The sequence below is a fragment of the Schistocerca serialis genome, chromosome 11 (assembly GCF_023864345.2).
Source record: "Schistocerca serialis cubense isolate TAMUIC-IGC-003099 chromosome 11, iqSchSeri2.2, whole genome shotgun sequence".
In the NCBI taxonomy this organism is placed as follows: Eukaryota; Metazoa; Arthropoda; class Insecta; order Orthoptera; family Acrididae; genus Schistocerca; species Schistocerca serialis.
The window spans coordinates 119,911,766-119,924,256 of NC_064648.1; the positions used below are offsets into that span (position 1 = coordinate 119,911,766).

The window sequence follows — 12,491 nt, forward strand, 5'->3', positions numbered from 1 at the left end:
CGTATTTAATAGGGTAAACAAATCGTCCATTCAATAAAAGCGTAACTGATTGCAGTTTTCTTTCATTGTTAGAACTCTATCTTTAGAGACAAACATGAAACGCCTGTTCGGTATTTACTGTAGTCACTGAATAGAAGTGTTTTACAATAATCAACCTATTGCGCAGTCTGAATTACGATCATCTCGTTTTCAATCGGATATCGGGCTGTGCAGTACGAAGTACGAACATCCACCCATCCTTCCATTTACAAATTACGCAGCGAAACGACGCGAGATGGCACCACGAAGCAGGTAAACTAACGCTCCTAGCGGAGATCATGACAACTTGGTAAGATGCCATACTCCGGAAAGAGACGTTGAAGTTTGCGACAATTGCCGACCGATAAATTTAACACTTATCTCGGAATCTGCGAATTATTAACAGATGACTCGCTGGGTGGTTCAGTGCGCCGTTATGACGGATATATTATGGCGGTTACAATGTTTGTGTTGCAGTTGTTACCTACATACGACAATTAGTGTCTGCAGCAACAATTAAAAATCAAGAGCACGATAGTGTGTGCAAAGTGTTTATTATTCATACAAGGTAATTACAGTGTGCATGAATATGTAATGCTGAATATATTACCTGAAATATTTAATTGGATTCACAACTTATAATAGCAGTTCGAGCGTCAACCATTAGAATCTACACGATGCAGTGTAGAAAGGCAGGATTCGTAATTTGTAGAATTTGCACATGCGTTTAATGTTATTTTGGATGCGGTATGGGAAGAGGCGCTGTTAATTCGTCTTATGTGATGATCTTCAAATTATGGACGGGCGACTTGTGACAGTTAGGCAATGCCGGTAAATATTGCTGCTGTCAGTTGTTCTGAATCACTCACATGTTTACATGTCGAGTCTTTGTTTTGGTACTTGAAGCCTGTTGGAGGCGTGTGTCTGAGAGGATTATTATTACTGAAATTTATCTGAAACAATGCATGTAAGTTCTCTCGGTGTTCGAAAGTAGCAGTTACCAGTTATACTTTTTGAAATTTAGGAGAGTTTTAGCTGGAGAATATGTGTGCTGCAGATTTTGTTTGTCACTTTCTCACTGGAAGTACACAAACTGTTTACAATGGAATTGTTTAACAGTTGAAGAAAGTGTGCGTGTGTTTTTTATAAAATTACTCAATTCATATGTTGTAGCGAACTGCTCAGATGTGTTAGTTTCTTTCTTCAATATTTATAGCGCACAACGTTTCCATAAACATATAATTACTTAAGGATTGATCAATATACAGTGGCATCATGATACAGTTGTACAGCTGTGAATGTCCACAGTACAAAATTTTGTTCTTCCTTCCTTTTTAAGTGACTTTCAACAAACAGTACACACAGCTTCACACTTGTACAAAAATTTTCTCACTGACTCCTACCACAAAATGAAGGAAAGAAAAAAGTATCACTTAATCGCTGTTCTAGCAGTACTGGTTCAACATCAGGCGTGGTATTTTAATTTATTACGTATTTACTGTTGAGCGTATTCACAGTGCATTTTGCAGACAGTATTTTCACATACTGGTGGATGTACCTGCAAATTTATATTATTTCACGACATGTCGTTCAGATGATATCAAATCATAACGACTGAGATGCATGGAGAACTAGCTTTTGCTTCAAAGTCCAAATTACCAAGAATATACTCATCCAGTGTTTGATAATAATAGTGCACTTTCTAACAGACTTTAAACACAATTTCAAACCTTCTCTAAAATGTTTCTCACTTGCATGATTAACATCAAATAGTTAACACATAACTCATTTGTAATGTCATTAGAATTTTGGAACTGTTTCATATTTAATAGTTGGGGTTATTGGTGGATGTAGAATGCCATAGTTATGCAGAGATGAAGAGGGTTGCCCAGGATAAACTAGGTGGGAGGCCTGCATCAAACCTGTCTTCTAAGTGAGGACAGTAAGAACAACATCATATGCTATATGGTTATGTTTCTCCTTGTATTAAACCGAGATATCCAATATCAGTGTAAAATGATCCCTTTATGAATATGCTTTATTTCAATGCCAAGATCATGTTCAGGTCAGTATGCCCAGCAACAGGTGACTGTACTTGCTTTATGTTTGCCAGAGTCAACAGCAACGTCTCACTTCTAGTGACCATTTTTTTCCGTCCTTTATCCATATGAATTTTTGAGAGGAAGCATGAAATGTTTGAATGGAAACTCTGAGCACCACCAATCACATCAAAACAAGACCTACAAACTTGCCATTCTCACAAACTAAACTCCGTGACGTCTCACACCACAACAGCCTTACGTCACGGGTCAAAGCTGACGAGTGGAATCGGACGCTTCCGTTGACCCAACACACTGTGGATGCCCACATATATTTGTCTAAGAGGGGGCAAGATTCCAAAAGTTCCATTTTTGATACAACTGTTTAATTGAATTTGGCAATATGTTGTGCCCCAAGAGATAAACTTGACATGAAGTTGATTGTATCTTGAATGTTAGAGAGCTATCCAGCGAAATTTTTTAAAGATATATTATTACTTCTTTTACTTATTTATTAATTAATTTATTTTTTTTAACCTTACTTTATATGGGCCATCTCTTACATCAAACCCGAGTTTCACACATGTAGTACCTTTATGTAATCATAGTTACCAAAAAATTAATTTTAATGTGAGAAATAGTATTTATTTGAATGTCTATAGAGACAGTGTGAGTAGATAATACTGACTGTGAACTAATAAAGTTAGGGCTGACAGAAGCGTCCAATCCCACGTGTCGGCTTTGACCCGTGACGTAAGGGTGTCGTCGTGTGTGATGTCATGACGGCGCGGAGTTTGGTTTGTGAGTGGGTCCTAAAGTTAATACTGGCAGGACTTCTGCTGCCACTAATGGTGGTAATAGTAACATAAATAATAATAACAATAATGATAGTGGCAGATATAAAAAGAATTTATAGCTATACGAAACAAATGTTTTCTGATAAAGCAAGTTCTGGAGTAAGGAAATTTAAGGAGACTGCATCAGCATCAATGTTGGGAAATGAGGAAGATCTGATTGGAAAGAAGGATGTACATGGTTAATAGATATGTCATAAATTGTCTTCCGGGGCTGGACACGGTAATTAGTTCTCAAATACAATGCTAGAGGTTATTCGAGAGTCAGGTTCCTGCTACTGAGAAGGACTTCGAGAAAGTGGCTAAACAGTGGAGTGGGTTTGAAAGGATTTTGCTCCGATAGGAATGGGTGTACCTGCCTTGTAGTTCGGATAAGAGTGTTAAGGTTGAGGAGAGATATGACGGACAGTGGTTGTTGAAAATACAGTGGAGACGACAGAGGATATGGAAATATCTTACGTTATTTTTGAGATCAATAGGGAAGAGCTTTTTATATTTTTCTAGGGTGTGGAGAGACGCTGATACCCTCTTGCGTAATGCAGTTACATGCTCAGTACGATTTAGATTTTCATCTGTTGTTACTCCCAGATTCTTTGCCAAGAAAGGGAAGTTGATATTTGTCCCATTTAGGACTAAAGATGGGAGGGATTCCCAATATTTCGGACAAAGTAGCCTAGAATGACCAATCAGTACCACTTGGGTTTTGGATGGATTGAGCTTTAATCCTACCTTCTGCGCCCATTTTGATAGTCCACACAGTCCGGTATTGAGATTCGTGATAGCTGTCTTTAGGATAATTGGTTTTGCACTTAGATACAACTGGAGGTCATCAATTTACATGTGGTATTTGCAGTAGGACAAAACTGACGACATATCATTTATGTATGGTGAAAAGAGTATAGGACCTCATACTGAATGCTGGGAGACACCTGATATTGTCTGCCTCCATTGTGACTCTGTGGTGCCGGACATGATGCAATGCTGGTGAGATGTCGGGTATGAGTGAAAATGTTGCACTGCACTTGGCAAGACGTTTAGGGTGCTAAGCTTGGCAAACAAAATGTCAAAGTCACCAATTTCAAAGACTTTGCTTAAATCTAGAAAGCACATGATTGTGCATCCAAGGCAAGCTTCAGGCCATCTGTTACATTTATTACAACAAATGGTGTGCTGCAGTGTTTGCAGAGACCTGATTGGTGTTAGTCTAAGTTGTTTCTAGTTAGGTAGTTTCTTAGCTGGTCATGGGCCATATATTCTAAGGCCCGAACAGCACGGGAAGAATTCAGATAGATCGATAACCAAAAGGTGGTGGAGCAGCCTTTTATGTAGTGGCTTAGTTAGTCCCAGTTTTCAGGCCTCGGGGATAATGCTTGTAGTTAATGAGTGGTTGAAGACACCTGTTATAGTGGGCAGTAGTAAGTCAGTAATGAGCTTCATCATTTGGACTGTGATACCATTGTGTCCAGTAGAGCTGATCTAATATACATGATATGTTTTTTCATAGTGTTGCAAATAACAGAAATTACATAGATTTTTTTTATGTCTTCAGTCGTTTACTCCCATAAAGTAATCAGTGATGGCCCACAGCCTTCTAGACAGCCAAAGTTTGGCTGCTGTGTGGTGATACCTTAAACTTCCTGACACACTGCCTCTGTTGCCAGCAGATGATGCCAAAGCGGCTGACCTGGTTTCATGTTTCACCCGCAGGTGCAGATGGCAGGTGCTCTATCCGACTGAGCCACCAAGGACACAGAGGATATTGCGAGTGCAGGGACTTATATCTGGCACACTCCCTCTGAGACCCACACTTCCAACTTATTGTCCACATGCTACATTTGTAATGCTCTTGCCCACTATACTCATTACTCACAGTAGTCAATCTATCGATTCCCATAAGAGTTTGAGCAATGTGAATGTAACTGCACTAAAGATGATCATTGGCCAGTAAGCCTTAGTATATGAAGATGGTATCTGTTCTATCGGACAAACTTCTTCAGTGTGAGGGGTACATTCACATTGTTCTAATTCTTACGGGAATTGGTAGATTGACTACTGTGAGTAATGAGTATAGCGGGCAGGGGCACTAAAAATGTAGTGTGTGGACAATAATTTGGAAATGTTGGTCTCATGTGGAGCATGCCAGAGATAAGTCCCTGCAGTCACACTATTCTCTGTGTCCTCGGTGGCTCAGTTGGATAGTGTGTCTGCCGTGTAAGCAGGAGATCCCGGGTTTGAGTTCCAATCAGGGCACAAATATTCAACTGTCCCCGTTGATATTCATCAACGGCAGTAAGGAGCTAATGGTCTGGATGTCATTGTAATTTCATTCTTCGAGAGTTGCAAGATCACTAATGGTATATATATTTTTGGACATGTCCGAAAGAACGGATACCATTTTCATATATATAAGGCTTACTGGCCAATGGTCTTCTCCAGTGCAGATGCAGTCACATTGCTCAGTCTCTTACGGGAATCGGTAGATTGACGGCCACGAGTAATGAGTACTACAACTTTAATTTGCGGACAATAAGATGCAAGTATGTGTCTCACAGGGAACTTGCCAGAAGTAAGTCCCTGCAGTCGCACTATCCTCAGAGGCTCAGTCAGATAGTGTGTCTGCCATGTAAGCAGGAGATCCTGGGTTCGAGTCCTAGTCGGGGCACACATTTTCAAATCTCCCCGTTGATACTATCAACGTCTATAAGCAGCTAATGGTCTGGATTTCATTGTAAATTCAACCAAGTAATCAGTGAGTCTCTGTTTTGTTTGTGGTTAAGTCGTGGTTATCGGTAATGTGAAGTACCGGTTCAGTTTTTCAGTTGGGACAATGGGATCAACTTCAGCTTATACTCTGCGTATAACAACACCATGCAGATTTTTCCATAGGGTAGCTGGTCTACTTCTCTTGACAATTAATGTATGGACATGCCTGAGTTTTACACTTCTCACAGCTTGACTGACTTTGGTCTACTTCTGTTTGTAAGCAGTACGATTTTCAGGAGTGGGGTGCCGTATGTACGCCTGATGTGCAGCATCTGTGATTCACAAGCTGTTTTAGTCCATCAGTTAGCCAAGGTGCAAGTTTCCTTCTTAGTTTTCTGGTTTTTAGGGGAGCATGTGTGTCATATGGTTGAGTAAGTTTGTAAGTAATTCCACAAAGGTGTGTGTTTATATCCGAGAAGGGAATAGAAGACATCCCCCCAAACTATTTCTTGTGCCGCAGTTGAAAATTCAGATAAATTAATGTTTGAAGTCATTGTATGGAGTCAGATGTGGTTTCTTCCTGGGACACTCTAGTGAGTATGTTACGAAGATTTCGCCATGGGCATGTGGTTTCCTGCCCACTCGTGTCTATAATAGGGTGCCTAGGAAGCTGTTTTCTTGTGTAGCTAGACAACATACAAGCAAATCATATTAATGGAGTTTATCACAGTAAATGAATTGACAGTACTTAACTTTGTATTTACAACAAGTTGTCACAAGTGATGGGTGACATATGAATAATCAATGTCTTTCACTATATACAATGTTCGTGCAAGTAATAGATATGGATCACAAGTCATGACTCTTCTAGTCCGGTTCTACTAGTGCGCAGCCGAGGCTGGTGGAAGCGGCACTTATATTCTCTTTAGATAGAAACCGCTCCTGTCGTGGTGTGGTCCTAGTCAGTGTACTATTGGCTGTCATGTTCTCACTGCCTTCCCTGTGGTTACATTTTCGATCTTCGTGTCGGCGCTTGTCGTTACGCCGGAACAGGGCGGACGTGCCAAGTGCAGATATTTGAAAGGTATGAATTACTCTGTTTAAAGATTTCATTGAAAATATATGTGTGGCTGCAGTTTGTGTGATGGGTAGGAGCAAACGGAAGTAGAGATACGTCTAATGGTGAAAACCTCTGCTTAAATTTCACATTGGAAGGATTGTTGTATAGAAAATTTATGTTAGTGTGGCCAGGTATAATTATATGCTCGTATGCCCTTCAAGACTTGGAAAAGCAGTTTCGAAGCAGGCAAACCCGCCTGCCTTAGGAGGTTCGTAGAGGACGTGTGTTGGGCACTATCTGTTAAGGGTCTTGATCGCTATGAACATATATTCCACTTGTTTGTCTTCATTACTGTTGGATATATGTAGCACACTAGGTGATAAAATCAGAGCATGTGTACGCCCCTACTCCAATCCCCCTCGTTTGTTATGTCTTACCTTAAAGGTAAGCATATTACACTAGTATATCCAGATTACATATTTTTATAATATGGAAATGGATACAGGAAATCTTTGAAAACAATTGTCAAATTGGTCAGTAGTACTCAACCAAAATGGCCTTTGTCTGCCTGGTTTGGTATATTATTCTGTAAACATGGCAACTGGACTAAAGAACTCGCAACTCTGTGGTGGATGTTGCACAGGGTTGCACCTCATATACTTTAAGAACCTCATACACCTTTTTGCCCTTGATGTTTCACCATTTTTTCTTCTCATCGAGTGCAGAAATTTTATTTTTTTCTTTGTTTTTAGCCCGCAGATGTAGTATAGGTAACTGCACCTATGGTATAGTGTGACTGTGTTCTTCATACACTACTACACTCACTCAGCTTTGTAAAACTGAGTGAAGTCTCAGCAAGCCTCGATGGATCAGCTGCAAACTTACTGTCGAGATTAAGATATGTGTAAGCAAATGGGTTGTTCTTTTGGGAATTGGGAATGGTGTCAGGCCTGTTACAATGCAACCATGTTCACACTGTGCTAGATGTTGGAAGTGTCACGTTTTGTAGCTCATTAACAACCAAGTGACAGAGACGAGATCGGGTTCCCTGTTACAGGAGTGTTGTGTAAGGGTTAGCTCTCATCTTGACTGCAGAACAGTGCCAAAACTGAAGCCCTACCATATAACTGATATGATTTCACACAAACAGCTTGACAGCCTTAAAATCCAAGGCATATGGTGACTGCAAAAGTCACAGTATATCGCATTGCAATCCTCAGCACCATTCAACTGGTCTCTCTTTTACAATACTCTTTAACACACAACGTGCTTCGGATAACTTAATCAAACATGGTTTTGCACCCCATCACTGAAGACACAAGTAACACCAACCAGTTACTTCTGGACAATGAACATACCGCTATGCCCCTTGCACTATTTCCTGTCAGTTCTGAAAACTGACTCCAAGCCCATCAACATGTGACTTTAGGTATAATTTTATTTTTCATTTAATAATCAATATACACAGAAGAAAGGTTAACGAAAAGTTGAGTGGAATTGGTCACTTCAATAAAGGTGTGTTTGTTTATTTCTTAACCAGAAATATATCATCTGAAAAAAATTAACAAATGCAAGAGGGAAGGAAATGAAACTTTGATTGGCTAGGTGGTATTTTATGTTAATAATATTGAACAAGTTAAACTTTTAGTTTTGGCTTGTAGTGAGGCACACATTCATTAACCTGGTAAAATACTGTTACTTGTAAAGTGTCAGACTATGGTTCCAAAGCTCCTGGGTTTGATCCCTGGTCAGTCCTGGTATTTTAATCCATCACTCCTCACTCTCTTTCACCTCTAGCAATGTTTGTTAATTTGGAAATTGCTGAATTCCACTGTCGTTTGTTCCAGCATACAATAAACTGTAAGTGTCCCTATAACTGGATGGGAAAGTCAGTTTGAAGCTGGGAGAAAGAGAATGGCGCACCACTGTGTCTATACAGGGTGTTTCAAAATTATCCTATAATGGTATGTCTGGAAACCAGTACTTGAGACTTGGGCCATTTTATTTGTTGTGGTGAGTAATTTGTGGTATTATTTGGTGTAGGCAGGCCTCACAGGTTGAACTTGCAATTCAAAATCTGAAAAATCCATTCTCCATCTTCTGTCAATAGAACTGGTACAAGTGCTATCTAAACCACATATTCAACTGAACTGACAGCCATTGACTGTTTTCCATGTGTTTAGTGACTTCCTCAAGTAGAATGGGATACAGATGGTCGTAGTTAGTTCAGTACCACTGTTCACAGACAAAAAATTTATCTCTACTGTATTAACAATAAACTAATTACTGTGCTACTAAATACTATTTGTACTTTTATCAGCCAAATGTAGAGGAATTAGAGGAAAATCTACTATCTTGTGAAAAAAATTGCTGCTTCCATATTTATTCATCCAGTAATTATCTCACATTGATATAGGATTTGTCATCACAATAAAATGAAAACAAATAGCTTAAAATGTATACCCACATAATATATAAATGTTTTTAAATGCAAATATTTTAGGTTTGCCTTTATTGTGACTGTTATTTACTCTGATTGAAACAACAAGTTTACTATTAAAAAAAAAATCATGATTTTTCTTTTCCACAATGCATTTAAAAGGTTGAAGCTTCTGTCATCAGGTAGATTATATATATATATATATATATATATATATATATATATATATATATATATATATATATATATATATATATATATGTTTCCCTCTATTATAACTATATATATATATAATATAAAAACCCACTTCCTTTCGTCTTTCCCTCTCCTTCCCTCTTTCCTGATGAGGCAACAGTTTGTTGCGAAAGCTTGAATTTTGTGTGTATGTTTGTGTTTGTTTGTGTCTGTCGACCTGCCAGCACTTTCATTTGGCCATAATATGCATAAATCTTCCAAATGAACGAGGTTTAAACCTTTTAAAATGCATTGTGAAGATAAAAACACAGTGACTGGTAACAGTAAACTTGTTGTTTTCATCCAATATATCAGTATGCTTTTAAGAGGGTGTGACAGATAATTTAATGTGGCATTGGAGGAAATCGTATGGACAGTAAATGAGCTAGGAAAATGATTGGAAACCAAAATCAGGATGCCCGGACAGAACAGACTCTTTTTGTATGTCTATCCTTTTGACTGGAGGTCTGGGGGACCACGGCCATTCACTATTGTAAGAAAAGGAAATGCCTGAAGCCGTCTCTATGATCTTACTTATTTTGTAGCAGAAGCAACGGAAAAAGCATGCGAAGTTCAGAAGAACGCGAAATCCCGAAGATTGGCTAAAATTTACAGACGCGCGAAATTTGGCATGGACTTCAATGCGAGATGCCTTTAATAGGTTCCGCAACGAAACATTGTCTCGAAATTTGGTAGAAAATCCGAAGAAATTCTGGTTGTATGTAAAGTACACAAGCGGCAAGATGCAGTTAATACCTTCGCTGCGCAGTGCCGATGGTACTGTTACCGATGGTACTGCTAAAGTGGAGTTATTGAACGCAGTTTTCCGAAATTCCTTCACCAGGGAAGATGAATGGAATATTCCAGAATTTGAAACACGAACAGCTGCAAGCTTGAGTTTCTTAGAAGTAGATACCTTAGGGGTTGCGACGCAACTCAAATCGCTTGATATGGGCAAGCCTTCAGGTCCAGATTGTATACCGATTAGGTTCCTTTCAGATCACACTGACACAATAGCTCCCTACTTATCACTCATATACAACCGCTCGCTCACCGATAGATCTGTACCTACAGATTGGAAAATTGCGCAGGTCGCACCAGTGTTTAAGAAGGGTAGTAGGAGTAATCCATCGAACTACAGACCTATATCATTGACGTCGGTTTGCAGTAGGGTTTTGGAGCATATACTGTATTCAAACATTATGAATCACCTCGAAGGGAACGATCTATTGATACGTAATCAGCACGGTTTCAGACATCGCTCTTGTGCAACGCAGCTAGCTCTTTATTCGCACGAAGTAATGGCCACTATCGACAGGGGATCTCAAGCTGATTCCATGTTTCTAGAAAGCTTTTGACACCGTTCCTCACAAGCGACTTCTAATCAAGCTGCGGGCCTATGGGGTATCGTCTATGTTGTGCGACTGGATTTGTGATTTCCTGTCAGGAAGGTCGCAGTTCGTAGTAATAGACGGCAAGTCATCGAGTAAAACTGAAGTGATATCAGGTGTTCCCCAGGGAAGCGTCTTGGGACCTCTGCTGTTCCTGATCTATATAAATGACCTGGGTGACAATCTGAGCAGTTCTCTTAGGTTGTTTGCAGATGATGCTGTAATTTACCTTCTAGTAAGGTCATCCGAAGACCAGTATCAGTTGCAAAGCGATTTAGAAAAGATTGCTGTATGGTGTGGCAGGTGGCAGTTGACGCTAAATAACGAAAAGTGTGAGGTGATCCACACGAGTCCCAAAAGAAATCCGTTGGAATTCGATTACTCGATAAATAGTACAATTCTCAAGGCTGTCAATTCAACTAAGTACCTGGGTGTTAAAATTACGAACAACTTCAGTTGGAAAGACCACATAGATAATATCGTGGGGAAGGCGAGCCAAAGGTTGCGTTTCATTGGCAGGACACTTAGAAGATGCAACAAGTACACTAAAGAGACAGCTTACACTACACTCGTTCGTCCTCTGTTAGAATATTGCTGCGCGGTATGGGATCCTTACCAGGTGGGATTGACGGACGACATCGAGAGGGTGCAAAAAGGGGCAGCTCGTTTTGTATCATCACGTAATAGGGGAGAGAGTGTGGCAGATATGATACGCAAATTGGGATGGAAGTAATTAAAGCAAAGACGTTTTTCGTTGCGGCGAGATCTATTTACGAAATTTCAGTCACCAACTTTCTCTTCCGAATGCGAAAATATTTTGTTGAGCCCAACCTACATAGGTAGGAATGATCATCAAAATAAAATAAGAGAAATCAGAGCTTGAACAGAAAGGTTTAGGTGTTCGTTTTTCCCGCGCGCTCTTCGGGAGTGGAATGGTAGAGAGATAGTATGATTTTGGTTCGATGAACCCTCTGCCAAGAACTTAAATGTGAATTGCAGAGTAGTCATGTAGATGTAAACGTCACGGCACTTCAATGTGCCATCTTCGGGCCTTAGTTGATGCTGAAGGGGTTATCACAGTCCATATATACAATGCATCAGTGGCCAATTTAACTGGTTTACACAGGCTGTAACTGTGATATTGTCTCGCCAGTCATTAACTGTCAGCTCAGCTGTTGACAGTTGATGGTTGGTGAGACATCACAGATATAGATAGAACCTGGTAGCTACACAATAAATAAAATAATAAGGGCATCTGTAGCAATTTCGTTTTCTTACAAGAACAAACTCGTATCTTCCCAAATATGAGGCCAGTGTCTTAACATCTGTACTGCCTCATTCCGTTGGTCCCAGTTGTACATTGTTCTTTGATTTACACACAATTTTGTCCAGGTAAGGTATAACTTCTATTGATGAGCTGCCGTTTGTTGTCCACTAGTAGTTTAACATTTACTCGATTGCGTTGGGATCTATGAAAATAGTAAATCCAGGGTGGAATAATGACAGTATTATGAAAAGGACTGATTGCTACCCACTATTTAGTGAAGCTGTTGAGTTGCAGATAGGCACAACACAAATACTACTAAACACAAGCTTGTGGCCAGAATGCCTCACACGCACATGGGCACCGTGTTTGGCATCTGGGGCCAGACTGCAAGCAACTGCAAATGACGGGAGAAGCAGTCTGGGTGGTGGCGGTAAGGGGGGGGGGGGGGGGGGCAATAAAGCGCTGCTTGTGGGGGCACATAGGGA

At 40.0% G+C, this 12,491-nt stretch overlaps 1 protein-coding gene across 2 annotated transcripts in view; it reads left to right on the forward strand.

Moving 5' to 3' along the window:
* The first annotated feature begins 340 nt into the window (after nt 1-340).
* LOC126427367 (cation-dependent mannose-6-phosphate receptor-like) overlaps nt 341-12,491 on the forward strand; it is a 96,224-nt gene continuing 84,073 nt past the window's right edge. Inside the window, exons 1-2 of one of the 2 annotated variants that reach the window (XM_050089716.1) lie at nt 341-586; nt 8,522-8,687. The gene's annotated coding sequence lies outside the window, so the exon portion shown is untranslated. The remainder of the gene's footprint in view (nt 587-8,521; nt 8,688-12,491) is intronic. The other variant, XM_050089715.1, reaches the window with a different exon arrangement.